Raw genomic sequence first — 19,248 nt, 5'->3', positions numbered from 1 at the left:
TTTTCTGAGAAAGTGAAAGTTGATTAGTGAGACCAGAGAACAATTATAAGAATTCTAACTAGAAATTTAACGGGATCAAAAGGTACCTTCAAAAAAAAGCACGTACACCTTCCTTAAAGGCGGGCAGAGCTCCTGTGATTCCTCTGTTGTTGCAAGAGAATATGGGCGGCGGTGATTACATCTATGTAAATGAACTGATCGGGGAACTGAGCAGTGCTAGGGCAGGCTGCCAGATTGGAGGCGTCAGCGTTAACAATCTGAGCTACGCTGATGACATGGCTCTGCTCAGTCCCTCGGTCTGCGGCTTGCGTAGCCTTATTGTCATTTGTGAAAAATATGTGGAAAAACATGGATTATTGTATAATGTGTCTAAAACTAAAGTTATGATATTTAAATTCAAAAAAGGTCCAGAAAATGTACTGCCTATAAAACTATGTGGCTCCGAACTGCAATATGTGACTAAGTTTAAATATCTAGGACATGTACTAAGTGAGACGATGAAAGATAATGAGGACCTAGAGAGACAGAGAAGGTCACTGGCAGCAAAAAGCAATATGCTGGCTAGGCGTTTCGCCCGCTGTTCCCGACAAGTAAAGGTCACCCTGTTCAAAGCCTACTGCCAGGCACTCTACACCTCTCAGCTCTGGTACAATTACACCAAAGCCACCTTTGACGCTCTCAGAGTGCAATATAACAATGCGTTTCGGTCTCTACTGGGGTTGCTATGGAGGTGTAGCGCGTCGGGTATGTTTGCGATGCACAGGGTTGACGATTTTTATGCTGTAATGCGTAGGGCTAGAGCGGGATTTCTGACGAGATTATATAATAATCGTAAAAATTGTATATTGAAAACGGTAAAACATTACCACCGAAACATACCAAAATTTTTTCTTATATAATAATGTTATTTTTAATATTTTTTTTAATATTTTTAATTTTCCATTTGTAATTTATATTTATACTTTTTAATTCTAATTTATATAAAATTTCTTTTACTAATTAATGTTATCTAATTAAGTAATGTTGTATACCTTTTTTAATGCAAAATTGGGTATGGATGATATAATCTGTCCGAAATAAAATATTTTTATTTTTTATTTTATTACTTAGCACCAGGTGACCCGTACGCTCGTTGGTCCTCCTTTTTCAAAAACAATGTCCAGTCATTGTTTATTTATGGAAAAAGGAGAAAGGAAACACAGAATCTAGGTTTGGACCTAGGTTCTGTGTTTCTGAGCAAATAAAGTGCAATTTGCAGTAAAACTTATTACATAAGGAATATTGAATTCAAACAAGTATTTAGTACATTACATAAATAGCAAAAATAAATTATACTTTTTGTTTAATTTTATTAATGTATAATTGATAGTGGAGTATTCAAAGCGTGCTACTTTAGCCTTCAAGTAGTAAGTTGATCACGGCACAAAACATTACACTCTGCAGAAAGAGACGACTATGTTATAATGATAGAAATCTTAATAATTATTATTAAGATTTCTATGGCTATAATTATAATACGTAGAACACTCAAAGTTTTGCGTTACTTAAAAAAACAACATGTTATAACCAAAATATTATGTTTATTGCTTTTCAAAATACTCTCCTTTACATTTTAAACATTTTTTAAAACAGGAGGACCACAGACCTGAAGGCATGTTTTCTACGTGCTGATTGAACTCTATCACTGCCTCTTCGGAATTGGTAAAAGTGAAACCTCTCATCAGATCCTTGATTTTGGAGAAAATACAGAAATCGCAGGGTGCTAGGTTGGGGCTATGTGCAGGATGAATTGTATTTTATCGAATGCTAAAAATGACTTAGTTTTATTGGCCGTTTGTCAAGAAGCGTTGTCATGATGTAGGAGAACGCGGCTTTTTTGTCGTCTTTCGCGAACTTATTTTAACACCCTTAACAAATGGTAGGATACCTTCCTTGAAGATTGTTAATGCACTCTTTTTGATCTTCAAGTGGAATTGTGCAGATCGAAAAGCGATCATTTTTTTACCAACGTTTCTCGCCTGCCTCACTTTTGTTGGCATGTTCTAATTTTCAAACACCCATTCACAAAATTGCTGTATTGTGAATGGGTAAAATGTTTCGTCTCCTGTGACAATGTCATAAACAGCATCAGAATGTCCGTGGTCAATCTTCATTAGCACTTGTGAGCACCATTCCACTCGAGCCCGCTCTGCTCCGCTGTCAGTTCATGTGGGATCCAACGACCACAAAGTCTCCGAACCTTCAATTCTTCTTGTAAATTTTTCTGAATTTGGCTCATATCAATCCCCAATAGTCCTCGAATTGACTCATACGTAATCTGCGGTTAAAAGTAGGCTCATTATTTCCGTTGACGGCAGTTGAATGCCGCCCTTCACGAAATTCGTCATGAAAATAAACCCGACCTATCTCAAATTCAGCAAACCATCGCCTCACGGTGCCCAAGCAAGGTGCTTCTCTCCCAAAAGCATTTTGAAGATGAGCGGTACAGTGTTGCGGAGAGAGAGTACTTTTAAAATCATCGCTCTAAAATATTTTCGACTTAATTCCATTTTCGTTGCGTACATATAACTTTGATGTGTGATAAAAACAATTGATTTATAGGGTGATGGAGATGGGATGTGGTGGAGTAAGGCAGCAGGAATCAGGGCAAACAGCTCTTAGCACAACTTGCTGTAAATATAGTAAAAAAAGTACTTGAAAGAGAACTGAATCCCTATCAATTCCAGGAGATCTGCATTAAATTTTTTCGTATGATTTTTGATAGAATTATTTCTCCACGTCAATTATTTCAAACATTTGTCGCAGGAAGAACTCTTTAGGGAAATAGCAATACGCTACGAGTGGCTAGAGCAAAATAAAATCGCAGCATAAATAATATCCCAAGAGAGTCTCAATTTACGCTGCCTCCACCAAATTAGGTTTCTAAGTAAAACATCCGTTAGAATGAGGAATAAAACGAATTTCAGTTGTAAATGAAATTGGCATTATTTGTAGTCGCTATTCAATATAGTTTTGAATTCAGACTTACTCTGCTTAGTAACTGTTTCTTATAGTTGATGCTGATGGTAATTACATTGGCACAATTCTTCAGATATAGGCCGCTATTTTCGTTACGTCATGGTGACCTCAAGTCCAGTCATATGACATATATTATGTACTTCTACGGGGCTAAGGATCCATCGCTGTCAACCTGTGGGGTTGTAAAAAATATACATGTATAACATTGTTGACCTATAATAATTTATTGACTAATGGCCTGACTACGCGATCACAGAATCCACGATTAAAAAGATTAGTCAACTGACCTAAACACGGCTCGCTATGGTTATTTTCGCAGGATTCTTTCGTTTGATATACTACTGTGATCAATTAAACTAAGTCTGACCATTAATATTGTTTTAATTATAAAAAAGGCAGTAATAGTATTGAATTTGGAACCTGTTATTCTTATACATCTTGTGTTCTCATGTTCGCGTCTTTCTGTGGTAAATATTTTTGTATTATTATATTGAGTGTAAAGTATGAGGAAGATTTTAACATTTAATAAGTGACCCATCAATCTTACTTTGAATAAAAATATTTCAATTCAAATTCGCGAACTCTGAATAGAAGCTTCAAAGTTAGTCAGCAGAGTACAACTTGTGTATTGATCGACATCGGTGATGGCTTGGTTGGATGTTAGCAACAGAGGTACAGAGGCATTAAAATATAGCCATTAAAAACACAAGTCTAGCCGTCATGTAGTCACGATCTTAATTCACTTGAAAATGATAAATGGTCAGTTTTAGAGAGTACCTATGTTGCATGCTCTTATGTAATTCGGAATCGCTAAAAGAATTCATAAGTTCAGCGTTGAGGAATTTTCCATGCAAAAGTAAGTGCTTCAGTTGATAACTGGCTTCAACTTTTCAATTAATATATTATTAAAGTCATTAGAGATCAATATGAAAGAGTTTGATATTGTATAATAATTTTATATTAATGTACTCGTATACATTTAAGGGTCTGACAATAAAATAATTTAATGCTGTATAAAACAATGATATTTTAACAAAATTTATGACAAGGGTAGGTTTACTATCTGTTATAATTATATAACTTTCATTATATAGCTATATAATTATTATATACTTATACTTCGCCTTTGCACGGCACGCCACAAGTTACGATATCATCCCCACAATCTGGATGTGTGGCGGTCCTCCACAGTGCGGTTTTCAAGGAGCTTTCTTCCTCGTACTACGAAGCTGTGGAATGAGCTTCCTTGTGCGGTGGTTCCGGGACGATACGACATGGGTACGTTCAAGAAAAGCGCGTACACCTTCCTTAAAGGCTGGCAACACTCTTTCGATTCCTCTGGTGTTGCAAGAGAGTGTGGGCGACGTTGATCACTTAACACCAGGTGACCCGTACGCTCGTTTGTCCTCCTATTCCATAATAAAAAAAACTTATACTTATACAGTATGGAAACAGTTTATATGAAATAAGTGTAGGTACATACTTGTTAGCATATTAGTTGACGATATACCAAAAATAAACGAAATCCATGTAGTGGTTTTGGCAAAAAGTAGGCTTTTCATTTTGAACAAATTTAAATGTCCTGTAAGATTTGGGTGACTGGGTCAATGATTCAATAAACTTGAATATTTCAATATCATATGGCGTTGCCGCTTTGCCTTTGAATTGCGCCGCCCGGGGCCGTCAAAGAAATACACGTGCCAGCGGTGTCTCTTTGACTGCGGCGCTATTCAAAGGCAAGGTCGTCGTCCGACGTAGGGAAGGACATCTTCTATCGATAATTAGCTTTCTTTAAAGGGAGTTGTAATCAATTAATAATAAGCTGTTTAAGTCTATTTTGAAATTGTTCTGTAATGATTATTGTAAAAATACTACACCTACCTAGGTATTTAAAACTAAGCAGCTTCAGAATTTTTATATTATAAATTATGAAGTAGAGATAATGATCGTGAATAAGGAAGAACTAAATAATAACAATTTATTACTTGTATGTAATTTGAAAGAAACCTATCAAAAATCGTACCAACTTACTTTTTTTTATTTTTTTTTATGAAAATAAGGGACGAGACGAGCAGGACGCACAGCTGATGGTAATGGATACGCCCTGCCCATTACAATGCAGTGCCGCTCAAGATTCTTGTAAAACCCCAAATATACTGAGCGGCACAACAACTGCGCTCGTCACCTTGAGACTAGAGACAATTTTGATAATTAGATTCTTTGAAAAATTCTTCTTTATAATTTAGGGATTTTAATTTAATTATTAATTTTACTATACTTCTGTGAACCAGTATGACTTGTATTTTCATTTATTTCATATAAGCTATTTCCATACTGTATAATTACTAGCTGACCCGACAGACGTTGTTCTGTGCATAGTTAAAAAATACTGTTTTTTTTTTATGTATTTGTCAATAATATTTCATAACCAACCAAGAATTATTTTGTAAAATATGTTTCCTGTCAATGACGTTCTATATTATGTATAGAACGTCGTTGCTCCCTGTTGTTAATTAAAATGAAATTGTTTCACAGCAGATCTGTCAAACCGTGCGTCAATAAATACTCTCATCGAAAATATATCCATACAAAACAAATATTGGAATTAAAAATAATTAGGGGTCTCAAATCGAAATAAAACCTATCCTATCTCTCAAGTTGGACAAAACTGCACTCGATAAAAGTACTCCCCATTAAAATCCGTTGATTAGTTTAGGAGTCCATCGCGGACAAACAACGTCTATTATAACATTTATTATTATATCTCTTGATACTTTAATTGTTTCTTTTAAATTTGACAGTTTCTTTCAGTCTTTCTTTATGAGAAAAAGTGATCTTGAAAAACCAAACATTTGAGCGACATGGCAATTGTGCTCGTCACTTTGACACATAATTAAGATGTTTAGTCTGATTATCACAGTAATTTCATTAGTTACGTCGTCGGTCAAACCGAAACACAATAAAGCTCTTATACTCCTGATTGACGCAGCTGTGGTTACCACATCGCCGGTATCCTCTGCAAATATGCCTCCCTGGATATATTTTTTCACGTAGAGTTAAGAGTGCTATTATTAATCTTCCAATATTAAGCCCTTCTATATGGCTTCTACTTGTATCTCGTAATTCACAATTTTTAGACATCTGTTATTATGAAACAGTAGGTGTTACTGTACACACTGTTATATTATATTGTACGGAGGTTCCTTTTGTGGGGAAGTCTAACCCGCGCTTAACCAGTTTATATTATTTACGAACTCCAATCAACTAATTGGATTAATAATTATTGCTTTTTACTTTGTAATTCCTTGAACATTGGGATGAAGAAGCCAAGTTTCTAGAACCCTTGAATCACCCGTTTCATTAATTAACTCGCCACTTAAGTACGTCAAGATCCTTGTTATACTCTACTTGCTCTGTTCGATCTAATCAGTGTTATATTATTACATACAATACGTACTGCTAGATACTGTGTTATACTAACTATAATGTTTTAAAATGTTGTCAAAGTATCACCTTTTTATGTTATAGTTTAAAGATGCTATGAGCAAAATAATTAAATATAATGACTCAAATACCATTATAAATTATAATAATATGTTTGCCGCATTTAAAAAAAAAAAACATTTCTTTTTAATTGTTAGTTTTCTAAAAAATAAGATATGAATATTATGCGAGGGATTGTTTTTTTAGCGACGTAATAGATTTATTGACAGTATAAAATATTAGTCAGGTGTCATAGTGTCATAGTACTTTATAACTGTTTTTATTAAAAAAGTAATATCGCTTTACTATCTCTACGCTATCAGTGAAATTAATGTCATTGAAAAGTTCCTACGACCATTTATCGTCTCTTTTATCAGTTCGAACATGACTTTACTGGATAAATTATAAGAATGTTACAATCGTAGTACGCTTACTATATGCGCTGCAATTATTATTTTTATTGTTTTTTCGTTGTGGCTAATTAATAGCCGACGATTCCTGTAGACAAAGAAATACCATAGACAACAGACGCATTGTCTTGTGTGAGGTTAACATAATGAAAGTTGTCTATTTCACTGCCTAATAATAAACTCTCACGCAAATCGTAACATATGCATAAATAACGCTTAATATAATTAAGCAAGCTCTTCAGAAAACTTCATCAGTGGTCAACGATATAATCGATAAGTTCTCGGTGTAACGCATCGCAAACCCTCATTCTACGCACCTCGAGAGGAAGTACCACTAGGAGTTCCTAGAGGACTAGCGGGCTTGCGACTACACAGCTGCAGAACATCGCGTCCAGGAATACCAGGTACGTCGGCATATTATTTTGGCCATAACTGATTTGACAATTTCAATTATAATCATACCTTACAAAACTTTTGAATGCGTATTTGTTGTCATACTATATTTGTGTGGTTGTAATCCAGGCTCTAACCGACATTTGTTTATTTTATAAATGGCCAGCTATTAATATCATTTATTACTGTCGTGCACAATCGCCATTAACATTTCTAATTATAATTTATAACAAGTTGCGTGAAATTCTTGTTTATTTTTATTCGATTTCAAGTTAAACTGTGTGTTGAGTTGTCGTTAATTTGATGACGTTTATGATATATGAATGTGTAGGGAAATACCAACTATTATGCATTGATTTTTTTAAGAATAACGAAATGGCATTATATATTTTAAAACCAACATTTTAGAGCCCTATAAGGTTCAGATTAACAAAATAATAATTTATTTCACTTAATAACTTAAGTATAAAAACTATATTTTACCGAGGTATGTTTGGATATGGCGAAAGGACGTGGGAATACATGCTTTCTAGCATATTAAACAACTTACCTGAAGATCCAAAAACAATCAGTCTCAAAAATAAAAATTCGTGTAAAAATATGTATATACTAAGAGAAAAAGGGGATGTAATAGCCGGTGTTAACTGCTCTTGATATTTATGTTTATTATGTTATTTTTTAAGCTATTGCATAGCTTCTATCGCGGGCCTTGAGCGTGGAGACCGAATCCAGAAATTCCGTAACGAAAATAACCTAACACTTACTTACTAGATGTATATAGATATTTCGCCACGGTCATTACAGTTGCCGTGAAACAGCGGTTATCACGTATGCTTTTTGTGCAAAAGGTCCCAGGTTTGAGCCTGGGGTACGTCTTGATATATTTTAATTTCTTTATTTTTTATCACGTATTTTTAAATTTTATTATTATGACAAGCATTTTTATTAAGATTCACCTGTCCCGTTGTCTATCTGTAATCAAATCTTACAAGTTAAATTTTAATCACTTCCCGTTAGTTTTTTTTTAAATTAATTTTATCAAAAAAAAAGACTGCATAAATAAAATAAATAAATAATTATAATTGCATAAGTTGATAAAAAATGCTATGCAATATCTTTACCGCGGCAGTCCCCGAGTGCCACACGTCTTTTTCTCATCTTTTGTTATTTAACGGTATACTATGTTGTCTATAAAAATAAAATATTGATAGTCGTAATTACATATATATATAATAAATAGTGATAAGTACTTTTTAAGTACAGTCGTTGTGAGCAAAGTGATGCATTTACACCACGCATAAACGTACACACAGGTTTCTGTGGCGCATCTTGCTCTTAAGTTTACATTGTATTCCTCTTCTTAATATGAATAAATCTATACAAAAAATACTATATATTTAAAAATTTACATATTCCGTATATTCGATAATAAATCAGAATTTTTATACTGATTATTAATAATATTATACTCGCCGAATATGACAGACAACAACAATGCATTGTAAAAATTTTCTCTTCCGTATACTCATAGATGGCGCTGAACACTTAAATCAACAGATCACACAGTAGAAAATATGTTTTTCCTAATTTTTCAAACAAAAATAACATCTTAGTAGTCTCAAGCCACTAAAAATAGTAAAAACTACTATAATTAACAGTAATTTTAATATTAAATGTAAGAAAGAGTGAATTAACTGTGAATTTCTAGAACACGCTATCAAAGTTTATTGAGTAGTTAATATATATACCGACGGCGCTAGTATCACTGCTGTGTCTATTGAAAGGAGAGAAGGTTAGCACTCCCCTTGACAAGGATGGAACACATAAAATGGTTAAGGCACAACTTGACCACATTTTTTTTAAGTATTATTAATCTGGTTGTGATATATACTATATTAATAAAACATTGTACATGGTTTCTCTAACAAACACCGACATATATTTTTTCTATAAATTGTACACCAACTTTACGGAATGTAGGTATTTTTTTTCAGGGCAGAAGTGAAAAAAAAATCCTACAAAAAGCATAATTGATTTTAAAATTCTTGTTTGACGTGTTGATATAAAAGGCTCTGCTCAATTCAATGAGATCAAGAACTATATTGTATGATTTCAAAGAAATAATTACGGATGTCATACTTAAAAAAAAACTCAAAGTAAACATTACAAAATATAAATGAAATCATCATAATGAGCCTGCCTAAATATTTTTATAATTAAATCAATCTAATCAATCTTCGATTTTGTAGTAGACTGTATTATATAATATATGTAAGTAAGTACATATAATGCTAGCTGGCGTGTGCGATCGGTTTGAATCCTTGTAGCGACTGGTTCTGCAGTCTGCCTCGGCGTGAGCGCAGGTGCGCTACAAACACAAGCCCAACTTTCGGCGATATCAGGAACATATTCCCCGGGTTGAAGGAGTAAAGCTTCGAGAAGTCTCCGATGAAGGCACAGGCAAAGAGCAAAGCATGTTTTATGTTCGTGTTATGACTCCCTTTCTCATAGTGATCTTGGCAACTCTGCTGCGCCCGTGAGAGCCAGGATGAACAGTGGTGACTCTACCCAAGAGCCACAGAAGAGGAGGAAGATGGAAGTCCCTTATAAGCACCATTGTTCCCGGTTTTAGGTCCTAATAGCCTGTCTGCCACTTGGTCTTTTCTGCAAAATAGAAAGGTATTCGTTTAAGAAACGTCGCCAAACCAAACCAGCAAACGTAGCGAGGTAGGCCCTGGCGGTTTACATCGTCTGGCATTGGAGGATGAGGAACAAAGTGGTCTTCCGATGAAGTGAGCAGGAGATAAATAGTAGAGGACACAAGGACCGGTTGAGAGAGGTGTTAAAGGTCTGGAATTAAGAATGGCCTCTATTTGAATCAGACAGGTTGAAAGCTCTTTATAAGTAAGATGAATTAAGCTCATGACTCTACGTATTGAAGTTTTGATAGATTTCACGGCTGGTGACCATAGACCGCTAAAAGGCGGACTATTTGCAGGAATAAATTTAAATTCTATACCTGCGTTTGCAATTTCAGTGGAAATAGTGTTAGATATAACTTGTAGAATAAGTGAAAGTGTGTGAGAAGTTTAGGTACTTCTTGACATAAACTCAAATCAAATGTTTATTCTATACATTTATATGTAGAAGAGTTCTTAAGGTTTATTATTTAGTCTAAAAATAAACTCTAACCAGCCTTTGCACTATGGCTCCGTTACACAAACGATAATTTCATACTTAAACATCATATTTTAGTATCGATTATGGTAGCGTCCGATAATTTGGCTCAAAGACCTGTTATTTTAGCTTAAAACATCGCGTTTGGCAAATAGACTAATGATCAACAGCAGTTTGCTTGACAATAGGCCAAATAACGTGAAACCAAAAAACATCATAGAATCTAAATTAACGAGTTCTATGTGGATTGGAAAGCCTAAAACTTTGGTTTGGTGCGAGGATGAAACCGGGGGCACCATGGTTAAGTCAACGGTTCAATTTATTGCATCACCGAAGCTTTTATTTTAAAATCGTTATAATTGTGATGGTGAAGTAAATAATGCACTATAATTTGTAAAAAATAATAATTTTGGAAATGTTGCTGATATTTTGATTATTGAATAAAATGACGTCTCATTAACGCGTGTTTAAGATATATCATACTAGCCGATATTTCGATAGCAAATAGTGTGAACCTGTAAAAATGGCTAATATATATGATGATAAAAGCTAAAAACTCAAAATCATCATAATATCGTCGGTTTACTGCAAGAACTCACTAAGTGCAAGAAATCATTAAGTGCAGTTAATAACTGCGCGAACATCGTCTTGACGAGCTCTTTAAAATGCAAAAACACGTATTTCTAGCTGTTTTAATTTGGAAGTTATTACGTATGCATAAAGTTGATAATTACAATTTTGGGACTATTGGTTCGATTAAAATCAATTTGTAACTTTAAAAATAATCAATGTAGTGAAATAATGAACAATTACTTTATTACAAAACTCATTTATGTTCATAAGTGATTTTTTTTTAAATATGACATACGAAAATCACTTTAGAATAAAACTTGGTTAAAAGTCATTAACTCCGCTTAATTACTTATTATAAACAATAATTTTGATTAATAAGAAATATTAATCTAATTCAATTGATTCTATCAGATCAAGAGATGACAGTTATATTAAACTTTGTTTAGCAAAAAAATTCTTGTTTTTTTTATGATTTATCATTGCTCTTACAATGAAGTTGTAAATTCATTTTTATATCGATTAAATCAGTTAGTATCGTATGATGGAATTCATTATCCCTCTATTATTATTTAGTGAATTTTGTTATGTTAAAACCAATAAATATATATTGGTGTAATATCTCAGGAATAAAACGCGGAGTGGGATAAGTGCAACGGAGGATTATGTGCGGGGTGGACTGCTACGTCCGGCCGATTCGCTCAGTGGTCGGTCACTTAATTTAACTAAACTATATTACTAAATAACTAAATTATTCACTCAACTAAGTTGTGGCAGAAAGCTGAAGCTATATGGAACGGCGGAATTTCGTATAATCATTTGCGCATGCAGAAGGTGTGCGCGCACTAGATGCCATAAATGCTACCGCCACTGGATACTTAGCGTCGAGCACAACTTCGCAGGAGTTTTTGGGAATGTGGCGATAATTCTGATAATATTTTTACTCGTATTGTCAATGTTAATGAAACATGGATCCGACAATATGATCCGGATTCAATGGAAAAACTGCCACAGTTGTTCAAAGTCGAAAAATTGGTATCCAAGCTCATGGCCACAAGCTTTTGGTATTGTGAAGGGATTGTTCTCGACGATTACATTCCTAAAAAAACTACGATAAATGGGGATTTTTATGCCGCATTGCTGACGTGCGTGAAGTGGTATCCTGTTTTTGATGCCTGGTTTAGGGGTGAAACGGATTTGAAGAAATTAACCACCCACCTAGTCGGCGAATATTTTTAACTGGGCTAAAGCACTTTATGAAAAATGTATAAAGGCATAAAAGGCATTTATTTTCTCAAAATTGATTCCTTTAGAATTCTTTTTGATGTCATTTCTTATACTACTAGATACTACTACCGCTTCGGAAACAAATGGCGCTCTGAGAGAGAAGAAGCGGCGCAAGAAACTCTCCCAGCATTCTTTTTTTTGCGCTCTTTTCAATAAAAATATATAATATTGTACAGTCGCTATAAAATAATCACAATCTAGTCCCAGGCTGTCCGATCATTTAGATATTCAGCAGTGGAGTAATAGGATTTACGACAGAGCCATTTTTTTATAAAACATTTAAATTTATTTATAGATAATGCCTGAACAGTGGCTTATTGTAGAAGTGTATACATTTACCCTTAAAGCTATTATGTATCTTATGAAGCCTACTAGAATTAGTTACAAGCAATCCCTTATTTCTAGTGTTATAATAATGAAAATCACTATTAAGAGCAAAAAGGTGACGATTTTTGTGAACATATATTAAATTTTCATAAATTTACTGACAATAAACCGTCATAATATTTATTTCTTTAAATTTTTCTTTGAGAAACTGTCTGTAACCAAGCTGATATATAGCACGAACAGCTCTCTTTTGCAGTGTAAACACTATATCAATGTCAGCACCATGACCCCATAGTAATATACCGTACGTCATGATGCTGTGAAAATAACTAAAGTACACTAATCTAGCGGTCGCAACATTCGTGTACTCTCTAATTTTTCTAACTGCATATGCCGCAGAGCTGAGTCTATCTGCTAGATGGGTAATATGTGGACCCCACTGAAGCTTTTTATCTAACGTGATACCCAAGAAGACCGTAGTGTCCACAAGTTCCAATCTCTGGTCATTTATAAGTACGTTGGTTTGTACCTCCGCTATGTTCGGTGTAATGAACCGTAAACACTTTGGTTTTTTTACTGTTTAAGTGCAGATTATTCGTCTCAAACCAACGCACTATCTTTGAGAGTGCATTGCTTACCTCGTCATCAATATCCGCACGTCGCTTCACTTTAAAAATAAGTGAAGTATCATCAGCAAACAATACAATCTCATGGCTATCATCTACCACAAACGGTAGATCGTTAATATATATAAGAAACAAGAAAGGACCGAGAATAGAACCCTGTGGAACACGTATTCCCACAGGTTTACCCGAAGACCGTTTGCCATTTACATCGACTATCTGAACTCTTTCGCTTAAATATGATTTTAACAGATTTAGAGCTCTATTTTTCACTCCATAATGCTTTAGTTTTAGGAGTAAAGTTTCATGGTGGAGGCAGTCAAATGCTTTTGACAAATCACAAAAAATGCCCAATGCATCCTGTGACTCTTCCCAGGCGTCAAAGATGTGCTCAATGAGTCTAGTACCCGCATTAATTGTTGATAAGCCCCTTGTGAAACCAAACTGATTTTTGTTCATTAATTTACAAAAATGCATTTGTAGGTGTTGAAGCAAAAGTTTTTCAAAAATTTTACTAAAAACAGGCAGCACTGAAATAGGTCTGAAATTTGCAGGGTCAAAAGAACTGCTCGATTTAAACAAAGGTATAACTTTGCTGTATTTCATGAGGTCAGGGAACACACCCTCATCTATGCATTCATTAAATATTATTGCTAATTCAGGTGCTATAATGTCAAGTATGTATTTAACAATATTAGTCGAATGGCCCCATAGGTCTTTTGTATTTTTTTAGGTTAATTAATTTGAAGATTTTTATTATATCGCTACCTGTAACATACTTAAATTTCAGGTCAGTAGAAGATACTGGTACGTGTAATTTAAGCATATCATATGCTGCTTTTGGCGAAGAGTTAAGGTATTTGGTCGTGACAATCGGGATTTCGGAGAAGTATTTATCAAATTCATTTGCAATTTCTATTTCCGAATTTATAACGCGCTTATTAATATTTAAACAGATAGAGGTGTTACGGCAATTTGATCTACCAGTTTAATTGTTAATTTCACTCCAAGTCGCTTTTACTTTATTATTACTGTTTTTAATTGATCTGCAATGAAACGTGTTTTCGCTTCATGACAAACTATTTTAAAGAGCTTGGAGTATTTTTTTACATATATTTTAAATTCTTCACTATTATTGTAATGTTTCTCATAATAAAGGTCATATAAGCGTTTACGACTTTTGTGGATACCCATTGTTGCCCAATCATTAAAACTATGTTTGTTGTTTACTGTCACCGTTACTGGAGTAAAAATCCTGTCAAATTCCTCACAGAAAGAATTGAAGACTAAGTTGTATTGAAAATTAGCAGTTTCGCCACAGTGTAAAAATGATATTGTATTTACCAAATTATTTCTAAACCTCTCAAGACGGCTACCCGTAACTGGTATAATCGTCACCTTTTTTGGTCTGACATTGTCCAATCTTGTATTTACTTTTATAAGTTGCCCACTATGGTCGGACTGAAGATTATTAATTATGAGTTTACTAGTAATAGTAACATCTGTAAAAATATTATCTAAACAGGTTGCTGTTGTAGAAGTGATTCTAGTAGGTTCCCAAAATACATTGAACAAATTAAAACTTTGAAATAAATTTTTAAAGCTAGTACAATTGGCCGAAGGTTCAAGCAAATTTTGTATTAAAATCTCCACACACTATAATTGACTTGCTAGTTTTGCTAAATTTTGATAGTACCTCCTCCATTCTATGATGGAATTGTTCATATGATGCAGTGGGGGGGCGGTATACACTTACAATAATAAATTGCTCTAGTTCTATATAAGCTATCTCAATTAGTTGTTCTATAGAGAGATTAACAATATCTAATTCCTTACTTGAGATACCTTGTATATTCTGGTGAACAATATTGAAATTTAATTGAAACCTCGAACAACGGCCTAATCTCAAGAATTCATTAATTTCACATTTAATTTTTTTTTCAATTTATGGCTTGTTAATATTTATTTATATACTTGTTTATTATTATGGCGAGTTAGAAACTCGCTTGATTTTAATAATAAATATATTCAATATAATAGCATTTTACTTTTCTTTAACACAATCATATTTAAGATGATATAGGGAAAACAATATTTCTAAAACTAAAAGTGGCTTTAATAATTCATAGTTTTTGTTTTATTTTGTTAGTTAATGAGTTCCCACAATAAACCGACGATATTATGTCACCAAGACTAATTAGATTTTCCCTAAAACTGGTAAGCCTAATTAGGCGTACCAACCATATACTAATTTATACATGCAATGCAGTTTGAAACCTTAATGTTGTTATTAATTCACTTTTCACTTATTAATACTTTGTATTGTATTGCTGAATACTAATTAAATATCAAGACAAAAACTTAATATTGGCACTTTTATAATATTATAAATATATAGGTTCATATTAAAACCTTTCAAGAAATATCTTTTAATATAAATAATATGATAGAATAACTGAACTGTGTGACAACAAAACAAAAAAAAGCATAACAAGCAATTGTTATACATAGAAGCGATATTAATCAACCTAAGTAATTTAATGTCAGTAAGCCACTGTCAAATAGAAATTTGACAGAAATTAGAAAATACAGCCGTCTTTATAAAACATCAGAATAGTGAACAGCAAGCATAACATACTATACGTCGAGGGCTTCGTTTTAGGACATGAATTCGGATTAAATTTTTTTGAGAGCACGTATCTAGCATTTTCATTATAATTCTTGTTCACTGATATACGTAGCAATGCGCAGTATTCAAGGATTGACCTCCTTGCACACTTATAAAAAAAATACAATATTGTTTAGTACAAAATGTGACAGTATAAAATAAGGCATTGTAGACAGACGCTTGGAATTTTATGTTTTGTGAGTCGTAAATCCAACGTAAAACAGAATAACACTCGTTATCAAGACTGTTTTAACTGAGCTCATTGTTTTGTTATTCTTTTAAAATATTTCATCGGGAAATAAACAGCTGTTCTGAATTTATTTGTTTACATATCAGCCCTTATTTGTTTTCTGCAAAATCAATGTATTTTTCATTCTAAATAGGTACTGAGAGTGGAAAACGTGTTCTTAGGCATAGGCTGCGTAACAATGAGTACTTTAATTGAATTGAATTTATCTATTTATTATTTAACTTAAACTGACACTAACCAATATCATAAATAAATAGATCACACGAAAAACTTATGAGCACAAACAGAAAGCGCTTATTGTCGTGAAATAGCCATGAGGGCCTAATGCTCTGCAATCTAATCGGCTAATATTGTAATTTCCAATCGGAACGTTTAAAAATTTTGTAAAACGTACCCAGTGTAATTCCATTTAATAAAAATTATTGAAATGAAGCTGTCTTCAGCTTTAAATTTGCTACTGCCTCTAAACTACTGGTGATATTTTTATCGCTCTAACAAGAGAAAATAGCTATTTTATCTGTCTATTAAGTGAACATTGTAGGAAGTAAAAAAATATATATATCTAGTATAAGGGACATATAAATAGTATAAGCGACTTTATAGTATATTCATTACAAACGGCCGACCGCGGGTCCGTGTGCGGGCCACGGCAGGCAGTGTGCCGCTGACTTTCACACGAATTATATTTGTGCGGGGGTTGATGTTTCGAGATAGCTAGCTGAGCTCAACCGCTGAAGGTTGTTGGGGTGATCCTGAGCCTTAAGTAGCTGCCGTTACGTATAAGGTGGTCCAGAGTCGAAAAATATAGAGGTACATACGGATTACACTCCGGGTGTGCCGGAAGAAGTGAAAACTATAACAATAACATTGTGTATTTTTTAATATTTTGGAATGGTTAGGGGATATTTCGCATGAATTGCTTTACTTATCAGTATAAAAGTACTTGCACTTATGTGGTTAAATACAATATTCATTTATTGCGTATACAAAAATTTTACACTTCAGACCTATTATAATTATTTTAGATTTAAAAGTTTATCTATGTGTTTATATTTAACTCAAATAAATTAACTTTCATCCAAAATTTCAACGACTGTCTTACGAATATTCGATCAGGTCACGTGGCCTGACGCGAGTTTAACATTTTATACACATCCCAAGAAGTAGTACTCAACGTCGCTAAAGATGTTTTCACTTCAAAAAAGACGGTCTATTCCAGACAAGAACGCACGCAAAGACGGTCAGATACGTGGGTATAACCGTTATTAAAGACTTATAACACATATTAACCCAGCACAGAACCTGCGAACCTATTATTTACGAACGGTGAGATCTGTGCCAACAGTCACGCGTGGCGAGTGTAGGTACTTACTATTACATTTGGCTTGGCACCGACTTCAAACCTATCAATAGGTAGCACATACAAATAACAGTATTTATTAATAATTAAGGTATAAAATTTGCATTACAAGTGTATTAAATTAAATCATTGTTAAGTTATTTTATCCTTGCCATTTCCCTCTATTATGAGCCGTCATAATAGAGGAAAATGAGAAGAAGAACCTGAAGGAAAACTATAGATATTTTAAAATATTTAACTACTAATTAGCCCAAATCTGGTGAAACTAGATATAAATCAAACGGCCAAATTTAGTTATATAACTACTAAATGTGATTATTAAACTGAAATGAAGCTGTAATGACGCGTCAGATTTTTCAGTTACTATTATATTATCTTTGACATGCACTTTCTCTTTTATAAAATGATTAATGGTCATTAATATTTGGATTATTTATTTTTATTTTTAACTAGAGAGATCACTCAAATAATTAATAATATTTTAATAACCTTTAACACGCTTTTATATTATTTTTGCTTACTTTTGACCTGTATATTATTCACACAAAATTTATTGTGAAGTATCATAAAAATAATAAAATTATTAATGAAATAAATCTTGCGTATCTAGAAGCTTCGAATGATTTCCCAAATTACCCAAAAACTCCTTTAAATGTAATGTTAATTAAATTCAAGTAATTAGCTTAAGAGGGCTATAATGGTAAATGTTGATAAATGGTTTTTTGTACAAAATATGACTATTATATCACAGTTTTGTCGACCTCGGTGGTATAGAAATACAGATTTTACGAATACGTAGAATTTTTAGCATAAAACTTTAATCAATTTGATTTAGTGTTTACTGATAATTATGATTTATCATAAATTCTAGATGTACATACAATATAGAAAACATTTATTGTATAGTATTTTTATAGCAAAATTAAGATATCAATTATTAAATGAGATATAAGTTTTATTGGAATACAGTTAGTGTTTCTTGAAATAGATTTAAGTTAAAAGGTAGCTAAGGGCACCCAAGTATCTTACATTTCTAAAGTTTTTAATTTTATGAAAGTACTAAAAAATTGGGATTTAAGTTGGAAAATTTTTGTTATTGAAATTGAAATCTTATATATTTTTACGTACCAACCAGTAGATTTCAAATGCAGTTCAAATTTAAAATATACAGTTGATGTTGTCACGATATAGCACAGTAACTTAACTGTTTATTAGAAGCGCGCTCCGTAAATAAACTTGTCAGAATGGTAACGATTAAAGCCAACGACTTAAGTCATGCGACGAGAAAATCCTTCAAAACATTGAGATTTTTAAACTTTCAAGCTTGACTATCAGATATTGATAGGTGATGTTGAGTTTTGATAATATTTTTATTATATAGTTTTGTCAAGGAAAATGTTTTTGAATAATCTTCAGTACAATACCTATAATGTATCTATAAATCTATCGATCAATAATTATATCGGGGCCGAGGGTCACTTCACTATTGAAAAGAAAAAACAAGATCCATGATATATTATTGCCAAAAAAACTACGTTTAAAAAACCAACTTTGAAAACTGAAAATGCCCACGAGCTCCCCGCTCCTCTCAGCTAAATAGAAGTCTTCCAATACTATAAATTCAGGGTCACTTCCAGCCACCGACGTGGACGCAAGCTTCCCTCAACTGAAGACTAGGTTAA

General features: G+C 33.3%; 1 non-coding gene across 1 annotated transcript; it reads left to right on the top strand.

The window, feature by feature from the left end:
* Positions 1-9,074: 9,074 nt before the first annotated feature.
* On the top strand, positions 9,075-9,165 carry LOC126971024 (U6atac minor spliceosomal RNA). Its single transcript, XR_007730759.1, has one exon. It is a non-coding gene; the product is annotated as a U6atac minor spliceosomal RNA (small nuclear RNA).
* Positions 9,166-19,248: the final 10,083 nt, after the last annotated feature.

Source organism: Leptidea sinapis, chromosome 1, assembly GCF_905404315.1.
Source record: "Leptidea sinapis chromosome 1, ilLepSina1.1, whole genome shotgun sequence".
In the NCBI taxonomy this organism is placed as follows: Eukaryota; Metazoa; Arthropoda; class Insecta; order Lepidoptera; family Pieridae; genus Leptidea; species Leptidea sinapis.
The sequence above is the reverse complement of the archived record's forward strand: the minus strand, read 5'-3'. Positions and strand labels throughout refer to the sequence as shown.